Source organism: Peromyscus maniculatus, chromosome 18, assembly GCF_049852395.1.
Source record: "Peromyscus maniculatus bairdii isolate BWxNUB_F1_BW_parent chromosome 18, HU_Pman_BW_mat_3.1, whole genome shotgun sequence".
In the NCBI taxonomy this organism is placed as follows: Eukaryota; Metazoa; Chordata; class Mammalia; order Rodentia; family Cricetidae; genus Peromyscus; species Peromyscus maniculatus.
The window spans coordinates 27926965-27937337 of NC_134869.1; the positions used below are offsets into that span (position 1 = coordinate 27926965).

The 10373-nt window shown below is 35.5% G+C and overlaps 1 long non-coding RNA gene across 1 annotated transcript in view; it reads left to right on the plus strand.

Annotated features, from left to right (window-relative positions):
* LOC143269330 (uncharacterized) overlaps positions 1 to 10167 on the plus strand; it is a 74845-nt gene extending 64678 nt beyond the window's left edge. Inside the window, exons 4-5 of the long non-coding RNA XR_013045726.1 lie at positions 7134 to 7198; positions 10018 to 10167. This is a non-coding gene — a long non-coding RNA (uncharacterized LOC143269330). The remainder of the gene's footprint in view (positions 1 to 7133; positions 7199 to 10017) is intronic.
* The last annotated feature ends 206 nt before the right edge of the window (positions 10168 to 10373 follow it).

Sequence of the window (10373 nt, forward strand, 5' to 3'; positions counted from 1 at the left end):
CAACAGCCTACTATTCTGCTCAAAATATTTTCAATACTTTGCAAATCACTCAGAGCAAAATGAAAACTCCTAGAAATGCTAAAGAGGCCTATAAACCCTAGATTTTTTTGCACCCTCCAAAAATGTTCATACCTGTTAGTCTCCTCTTCGAAACTTTCTCCCATCTCTGTAGAATCCTCTCTTTTTTCAGAATCACTCTCAAGTACCATTTTCTCATTGAGGTCTTTCAGGACACCCCCAATGAAGGGCCAATCCCATCTACTCATGTTAACTTTTATCCATCTTCCTACTTTTTTTCTACATTTTTCCTTAGAGAATTTCACTCTGTAACATTGTACACATCTTGCTATTGTTGTTCAATGTGGTCTTCCCTTAGGATGTAAGAACTATTGCACGATGCTTCTCTCCAATATTGACTCCTGAGCACCTAACGAAGAGATTGGAATGAGTTAGGGAATTAATGACCAGGTTTTAGTTGTTAAACAAACCCAGGCAATGTTTCTCACGTGGTAAGCAGGAATACCACACATCAACTTCAATGGCTTAATTCCATGGTCCATCTTTTCATCCATGGCATAGTTCTGAAATGACCATCTCAACTCTGTGTATGCAGTCTTTCTATCAATCTCCATCTATTGAACTACTTTCCAGAATTTCTCTACTATTTGAACTCTAGCGCCACGTGTTAGTTGAATTGATGCAAACTAGTGTTGTTATAAAGGGTTATTTTAAGAGAAAGTGAATTCTTAGAGACACATAGAACATGAAAAGTAGGATAATGCCATGCCAAACAGTAGCTAATTTTTTGTATGGTTCCTGTGTGTGTGTGTGTGTGTGTGTGTGTGTGTGTGTGTGTGTGTGTGTGTTAATGATAACCAATGAATTCAGCAATTTTAAAGAAGTTCTTTACATACATATCCCTTGCTTTGCCTCTACAACATACACACTGAAATGGCATTGGCATTTTATAATATTCTACTCCCTAAAAAGAGACATAGCTATATGGGTTAGTATTAAGGCCAAGTCGACATTATGTTTTATGCACTGGATTATTTATTGGCCAAAGTTTTTTTTTCTCTTTTCTTCCATGGAGACTTCAGCTTAGGGGTGACTCTAATGGAACATAATAGAACACATATAGGGAGTACTCAACCATTTTACAACATGTATATTGAACACCTTCTCTGTCCAAAGGCAATGAGGCTAACAAGGAGGACACAGAGTAGCGTTGTCTAGAAGTTTGAACCTTGAATAGGAAGAGAAAACTAATGCACACATAAAATCATATTCACTGAGTTTGGAGACAAACTGTGATCCTGGATGGAGACAATTAGGATTAAAAGAAGAAACAAGGAATAAAAGTTGCTATGAAATGAAAAATTCCTCAAGCACCTTTTAATCCCTGCTACGCACCAGGTGCCATGTGTACACTGCATCACTTAATCATCATAGCAACCATATGGCAGCTGACTTATAGCACTATTTTTATAGGTAAGGAAATTGTTTTGAGGTCTGTCCAACCCACATTTTTTGCAATCTTGTAGCAATAATTTTTTACAATAAATTTGTATTAGCAAGGTTGGCAAAATGTCCCCAGTTAAAGGTACAGTATCATTGTTGTCTACCCTCTATGAAGTAAAAAAAAAAATCGAATTGCAGAGGTTGCCCGCAAGATAATTGAATATAATTTCATTTTAATGTTGACACATACTTATAGAGTCAAGCCTAATTTCTAAGGAATCAAGAAACATTCACCCACATTTATGGGTCCCAATGACATTTTTTGGAGGTAGCATGTCTGTACTAAATAATTAAGGATGACAGGGGGTGAAAGCTCTCTTTAGGCAGAAGAAGCTAGAAGAACAGTCAGAGAGTTCTGATTCTGCAGGCTATTTTTACTGGTCAAAGTCACAATACCTATTAGAGCAGAGAAACTCTCAAATAAATATTGGCTCACATATTCTGGAAGTGAAATTTACTCATACTCTTTATCAATGATTTTGATTTCATGGAATTTCCTCTTGGAGTGGTGATTCTTGGAACCAAGATATCTTCATTTTATATCTGTTGCATCATCAATGAGGCTTCCATAGAGTCCAAGGGGAGAACATGGCTGTTTGCCTGGGATAGGTTTTTATAACCACTTTTTGACCTAGTTGACTTCCCTTGCAATTGTCTAGGATATAGTTAAGTGGCCACATATATTCTATGTGTACATTAGGTCTTTTGGACAGAAAGGAAAGCAGTATTTTTTATTGTTAGATGGGAAGAACCATGGTGAGACTGATGGCCCAACAGGAAGTTTAAACTTGAATAGGTCAATGTTAGTAGGATGCAAATCCAAGATGAAAGGTGGGCAGTCCCATTTTACAATATACAGCCAATGGAGGAAAAGTCGTTGGTAATATCTACATTCTGACTTCAGTGAATAAAGAAATTGCTTTACTACTAGCTAAGGCATGGAACAAATAACAAACAAACAAAAAACAAAAAAGGAACATTTAACCTGAGGAACAAGATAATTCAGTGAGTTAATTTTTTTTTTCCGTAAACATGAAATGCCTGTGAGACATTGTGAATGTCAACCAGAATGTTGAGTGGTGTGGTAGGAAGATCCTCCTCACTGTCCTCAATAGTGAGAAGCTTTGCAGGTAAGATTAGACATTGAGGTGGGAAGATTATCTTGTAGTTTCAGGTGGTCTTGATGCAATTGCCCAGGTCCTTCTTGAAGAGTATAGCAGGAGGATTAGAGACAGAGAAAGATAGGGCAAGGATGGGAGTTTTGATCAGTTGGGAGAGCAACAACGAAGGGCTAGCAGCAGAAGTTGGGGAAGCAAAGAAATAAAGTCTGCGCTACAACCTTGAGAAGGAACCAAGCTTTTTCAAGATTTGGATTTCCACTCAATGAAAGCGATTTTGGCTCGTTACCTCCACAATTGTATGATATTAATTTTCACTTTAAGCCACTATGTTTATGACTTTTACAGCAATAATAAGGGAAACTAATGCAGAGGCATGTATTTCTTTATTCCGAAACAAAGTATATATAGGAAAATAACTGTAGAAAAAGTGTTTTATACTTTCTGGATTACCAACAATGAGTAAGTTGACTCATACTTTGAAGCAGTTTAAATAATTGAGAAATATATAATTCTGTTGGAAAATATATGTCTTAAATTCTACAATTGCATAAAATGTGCAAAATATAATTTAAAAACAGACTTCAATATTTTTAAATATTCCACATCTTTTTCTTAATGAAGTGCTTCCTCTGCAAACGCAAGTGGTTTCATTTTTTTTTTTCATGTTTTTCCCATCTAACAGATTGTCTTGCAATTTTGCAAGTGTTGGTGCAAGTGCAGCTGTTGTTCTAAGGAGGTGTTCATACAACTTTGTGTGCAAAGTTCATCCATCATATTCTACTCACATTTCCCAAGAATCATAATGTACAATAATGCTGATAAAAATGCATATAGTGTCAAGTTAGACTACAGATTTGCAATGTACATAAGGAAAAGTTGAAGTCAACTAAACCTCAGCACAAATATAAGGAACAGTTCTGTGTAACCATTTACTCAGACAATCACAAAGATGTTTAATATCAGAGTTCCCAACCAGACTTAATATTGATTATAAACTCAGTATTGAAAATACATTACTGCAAAGGACAAATGCAAAACCAGAAGTGTTTTATTTACTGTTTATAAATTCACTCTGATGAGCTTGACATTCTTATATCTCCTCCTCTGTTTCAGAATGGATTTTGTGTTTGTGTGCATGAGTGTGTGAACATATCTATATATATATATATATATATATATATATATATATATATATATATATATATATATATATATATCATGTGTTTGTGTGTGTGCCAGTGTGTGCAGTGCATTTGAAGGTCAGATGACAATGTAGAGTGTAATTGCTTGAATGTCATTCATCAGATGATATCCACCTGGTTTATCAGAAAGAGCTATCTATTGATCTGTTGGCCTGGAACTGACAAAGTCGGTTATGCTGCGAGGCAATCAGCTTCCTCTCTCTGCCTACCCAGAAGAAGTACTAAGATTCTAAGCTTCCTATCACATGCAGCGTTTTACTTGGGTCCTCGTGCTTGTGAACCAAGCCAACACTTAACTGACTGAGCTTTCTCCGGACCTTAGAAAGATTGTTTGGGTTTTTTAAATATATTTTTTATTTATTGTACGAGAAAATTAAATAAAATATATGCAATATTTCTTAATACTTCTAAACATAGACTGGTTCATGCCACCTTCGAAAACAAGTAACTGCCATTCTTGTCCAGGGGATATAATTTAAACTGCTTTACCACATCTTCTGGAAACACTTCCCAATGTAGCATGGAGTTTTTAATGTCAGACTCAGGTTTTACTTATTCTCTATGACACAGCCAGACACAAGTTTACTGTGTCCCATACATTCACATACCACCATGTCAGACATGGCAGGGCCATTCATTGTACATAATAACACACAGCGTCTGGGGATGCATACACAAGACCTGCAAAAGATCAAGCCAGCAAAAAACACCAGCGTGAGGGAGGGAGCAGCTCATGAAATCCTATACCTAATTGACGAGCTATTGGCAAATGATGGCCACTGGGGAATAAGGAATCCATTTATCTCAAAAATGAGTCCAATAAGATGATACAGATGTTCCAGTAGTTGGACCTACATCCTTGCATATACAAACAGCACTGAGCAGACTTAGTTAAAACAAGGATACATGGATTTAAGAGGGGAAAGTGGTATGAGAAATAGAGAAGAAATGGAAGCGAGGATGAGGTACTGAATTTGGTCCAAACATTATATGCATGTCTGAAAGTCTTAAACAGTGAACAACTGTAACAATTCTAAAAGTATTCTGTTTTTAAAGAAAAAAAATGGCGCATAGGATGTATGATCAGAACAGAGATTTATGTAGCCAACACCGCTTTAAGATGATCAGAAATGTACATCATAATTTCAGTGCCTATAACCATGTGTAATTTTCCATCATTGATATTATCTCTACCTGAAACCAACATATTTAGTCGTGGCATAGCTATCCATTTTCATCTGTGTTACAGTCACCCTCATCAAATTGCCAATGGAATACGTGGGATATGCACTGAAAACCTTTGGCTATTATTCCTGTCTTGGACTATGAGCTATAAAAAATAGGAACCATATTTCAATATTCTTCAGAAACTAGCATTCACCATACTACTAATTCTTAATTGACTTATTGGCATCCAAAATTATTTTAGAATATAGAAAAACAACATAGTACATCTGATATGTCATGCAAAGGGCACAGACGGTTTTCTGAGACCGAATCCTGCAATTACTATAATAGTATTTCTACAGTGACTCATAATGTGGTAATCATTTACCAAATATTTCCAGTCTGTCTCCCATCAAGCACACAGGAGGATTATGCTGCATGTGGTTTGGAGAAAGGCATGGGAGCAGTTCTTGTGGCTAGTGGTATTGATATCAATTCAAATATTATTTATTTTATTGTTTGTTTGTGTGTGTGTGTGTGTGTGTGTGTGTGTGTGTGTGTGTGTGTGTGTGAACACAGGTACCTCAAGTGGCCAGAAATTCTCTGGGGATGAATGAATATCAGGAAACTGTGAGCTGCTCAACATGGATCCTGGGAATCAAACTTGGGTCCTCTGCAAGATCAGGAAATGTTCTTAGGCACCTTTTCAGCCTCCTAATTACTCATTTTGAATGCAAAATTCTTCAGAAGGCACTACACCTCTCTGGAATAAGAGCCATCAGTATTTGAAGTGAATGATGTGCTAACAACCCACTTTCTTGACTGTCGATACAAACATACTAGACTTATTATTGTCCTACTAGACTTGGGGACATTTTTTTCATTGCATCAGAGCTTAATGCATTAAGCTGACATACAAGCATATAAAGGAGGTATAGCAAGAATACAAAAACACTACAATTATATTATTATCTCCTATCAATGTTGTAATATCTTTAGTTTGGCAGCTTCAGGCTTTACTAATCTTGTTAGTTGTGAAACATTCTTTAAATTTTTAGATATGGATTTTTGAGTTATTAAAGTGAGCAAACATATAAAACTTAAAGCAATAAAGTGTTTCCAGAAACAGAAAACTTGAAATAAAAGCTGATTTAAGGTAAAGAGAAATCATCTTGAATACAGGGAAAGAAAATTTGTTTTGTCTTTTATCCTGGATGTATCTTAAAATTAATAAGAAAACACGAATATGAATATACTGACATTAATATATCATTTAGTTTTTATTCTCATCACCACTATAAGATGTAGAAAACACTATACTTATGTATGATGAAGAAGTTTCATTCCCATGAGGAAAATTTCTTACAGCCCTTTTCTGTGTATGTATAATCAAGAAGAGATACAAACTTAGCTCTTCTCTTGACATGATGTAGTAGCTAGGCTAACTGGCTACGTAGTATGTGCAGGCACTATTCTTAACACTCCTTCTGCATTAACATAAAACAGTGGACACACTTTATCTGGCATTACAATAAGGCTAGTTGGATAACACAAGGCAAGGAAATGAAGGAAACAGATGAAACTTCTATGAGATTCCGGAGTGAATATGATTCATGTCTGGAAGATACGCCTTAATTACTATAATAGGAAGGATGTCCTAAAATGACAACCCTAGACCCGAGGAAACAGAATTACATGGTAACATTACTTGTATTTCACTTAACTTGGGTTTTTCTTTTTCTCATTTCTATCACTTTCTGTTCCTCCATGAAAATTTTCATCAGGATCTTTCATAATGAGCAACTGGTTCCAAAATTTAAGAGGAACCTCACCATTATACAATCAATGCCTTTTAAAATACCAGTTCTGCGTTGCTGGTCCTTATTTTGTCTGTCAACTATTAAATATAACATATGCATTTATAGAAATATGTAATAAGTGCCCATCTTTTTAAATTTTGCTGTTTTAATTTAATCTTAACCATGCATAGATAGTAATAAATAATGTAGAGCCAGCCATCATGTATCAAACACATAATATTGTAAGCCTACCCATTTTGTTCTCATGTCACATACTCTGGACAACAACCATTCAACTGCACATTCTTAATTTTATTTCACAGATGAGAAAACCAAGATTCAGCAGAGAGTTAGCAACTGAGAAGTCAAACTGGCTTTTCCAAATGAGGTCAGCCCTGCTTTGATTTCTGTGTTGTGTATTATATGGTACAGCAGGCACTGGAATGGCCCTGTCACTAGTCAGTAAACTTAAAACCATTTAGTAATTGAGATTTCTTTCAACAATTTTTTATATCTCAAGAAAAATAGTGCAAAAAAATGACAGTAAACCATTGCATTTTAAAAATCCATTGGTAAAAACACAATATGCGGTTCAACACTGAGTGAATATGTGAGAGAATTCAAGAATCTTCTGCTCTAGCAACAGCTCCAACCTGCCAAGTCAGTTTACATAAGATGGTGGTAAATTTTCACATTAACCCGGAAATTGTGGTTTGGTTTCTTTAGACATTAGTTTATACAATTTAACTTGACAGTGAAGCATCTCAAAGAGGTATAGTCATTTCTTCAGCTACTTTCATTTCTGAATATAGCCCACAGTGGTATTCTTTGTAGAAAGAAACATGATCTCTTCAGTTCTTGAGGGGGAATATATCTTAATATGTGTTTTCTGCTGTGGATCAGCATCAATAGCCCCCATGCATATGGCATTTTAAAGAGCTTTAAGGATCTTAACTTTAAAAGATGCACAGTGTTTGTTGAATTGTGCATAATTCAAATGCAAAAATATGTTAGAAGGAAATATGATAACACTTATACCAAGAAATCTGGTAAATCTAATTTTAATAAATTGTGGTGGTTATTTACTACCAGATACAGCCCGGTTTTCCTTAGTAATAACTCCTCCTTAGCAACCAACTTCAGAAAAACTTATGCGATAGAATACCAGAGGCGGCATAAATTCCCTAAAAGAGCAATAAAATACCTTTGCAAAGAAACCAAACCCAGATTCCATACCATAATTCAGGCAGCACTGCCCATCATAAACAAAAATTCATTATGCCCGCTGTGTGGAAAAATGTTAAGCAAGAAGAAATAAACAGAGAATGTTTTAACAAATCATATTAGCCAAATGAAAAAAATAGGATAAAGCCACAGTTCTGAATGAGACTGCCAATAAAGCTTAAAACTGAGCCAAATTTGGAAGAAATCTAAACATAGCCAGACCAAGTCTAAATCTTCCTAAGATATTTTATTCTGGGTTTTTCCTTTCAACTATTTCCTTTAAGTTTTGGGGGGAAAAACCTTGACTAGATCGAGAGATGTGATATTAAATGCATGCTGACTGTATCCAAACCTAAATTGAGGATACAATTGACTAAATTTTAAAGACATAAAACAGATCATCATTGCCCTGCAAGAATTACAAAGTGCATCAGAAGAGAGAATAAAAATTTCTGCAGGTTTAGAATGTTCTCCTTCTAAAAATAACCCTCTAAGAATAATTATTTATGGTCCACTTCTCCATGAATGTACAGAGCTTTGAGTGATTGCAGTATGTATGTTCTTTGAATGCTTAGTAGCATGCACACAGTAAAATAGTCTTCTGTGGAGCCAGATTCAATCTATGTGCTCTCTTATTAGACACAACACACACAAGGACACGCAGCTGCTGAGAAAATCCAAGGAGAAAGGAAAGCTCTTACCATGCATTACAAATCTGTCATTTATACAATGAAGTAGTCTTAGTCCCTTTCTACCATCTTACGTATTTACAGAAAAATAGCCTCTTTCCAATGAAATTAGCATATATTAAGGAACACTGTATATTTTTCAAGGTGAGAAGATCATCTTCATGTGCCGGCAGGTCTATGTCCACGACTGTGATCTTAAAAGACACTGGGGGTAGCAAGCAGTGAGAAAGAAGAAAAAGGAGGAGAAAGTGATCTTAAAATGTGGAATTTCTTTCTTGTCCTGTGTCTGTTAACACATACAGGGTATGTACCTAAGTGGTAGAGTTAAGCTAAAGGAGAGTTTGAGAATTATCTCGAAATCTTAGCCATCATTTTCAGCATTGTTCCCTTTGAGTGGGGGGGAACGATCTACTGGTTCCAATCAAGTAAATTGTGGAGATGTTTTAGTACCGAATACCTTTTAAGAGTATAGTGTTTACATACAGTGGGAAAGAGTTAACTAGATGCATTGATGTACCAGCAACAGCAACTGTGATTAATCACGTGTGTTCACAATTGAGACATAGAAAAGGAATCACATAGACTAATCACCAGGAGGGATAATTTATTAGATGGTAAGATATTGCAGTGCCTCAGCTTTCATGTTTTTTTTTAAGCTTCCAGATACTGAGTTCTCTACTTAGAGATAATCCGTGTTTTCCCATTTCAGACAATCTTCAAGAAAGAAAGCGATGGTAAAAAACATGAAACAAAAGTATACAGTATTTTCAGTACCACATAATTGTACATGTACTTCATTTCCAAAGACCATGTTTTTCCTGTCATCCTTCACTTTCCAACTTTCATTCTGTTTTTACAACCCTTCTTACTTTATCTGTGTCGTCCTTGATAGAAGAAGGTAGGGTAGAACCAGAAAAGGAAGGAAGGAAGATTCAGGAGGGGAGGGGAGGAGAGGGGGAGAGGAGAAGAGAAGAGGGATCTATACAAGTGAAGAAGGCAGTGGACGTCAGAGAAATGATCCTTCTGTAAACGAGAGATTTTGACATGAGAATCATATACATGTATAATCCATGAAGGTAAAAATTATACATATATATATATGTGTGTGTGTGTGTGTGTGTGTGTGTGTGTGTGTGTGTGCGCGCGCGCGCGCGCGCATTGGGACCTTAATTCTATTCAATGGGGTAAATGACATTAGCTAGTTGACATTTTAAGATTTTTAAATAATTTTTAAAATTCCAAATCCTTATTTTAATGAAGGAAAACTTTATTTTCCTGTGTTTTTGCTCACCAGAAATACTAAAAATAAGAAGGAAGAAAGAAAAGAAGGAAGGAAGGAAGAAAAGAATAATTAAATACAGATTTCAACTCCCTTTGGGTCTTCTGACTCTACAATAAAATGAATGTACTTGTATTTAAATAATGCAAAAGAAACAGTATGATTGCAAGCAACAATAAAACTATGAAAATTTAACTCAGAAAAGCTGGAATATACTTAGTTTATAGGTAATACAGGACATGGTTTATGAATATTTTTCTTATAATTACATATAGCTATATCCTGACATAAAAACTTGAAGATGATCCAATCATAAAAAATAAACTCATCAGAGACTCTGTTTATTAAAGACATTATTTGCCTAAACCTTT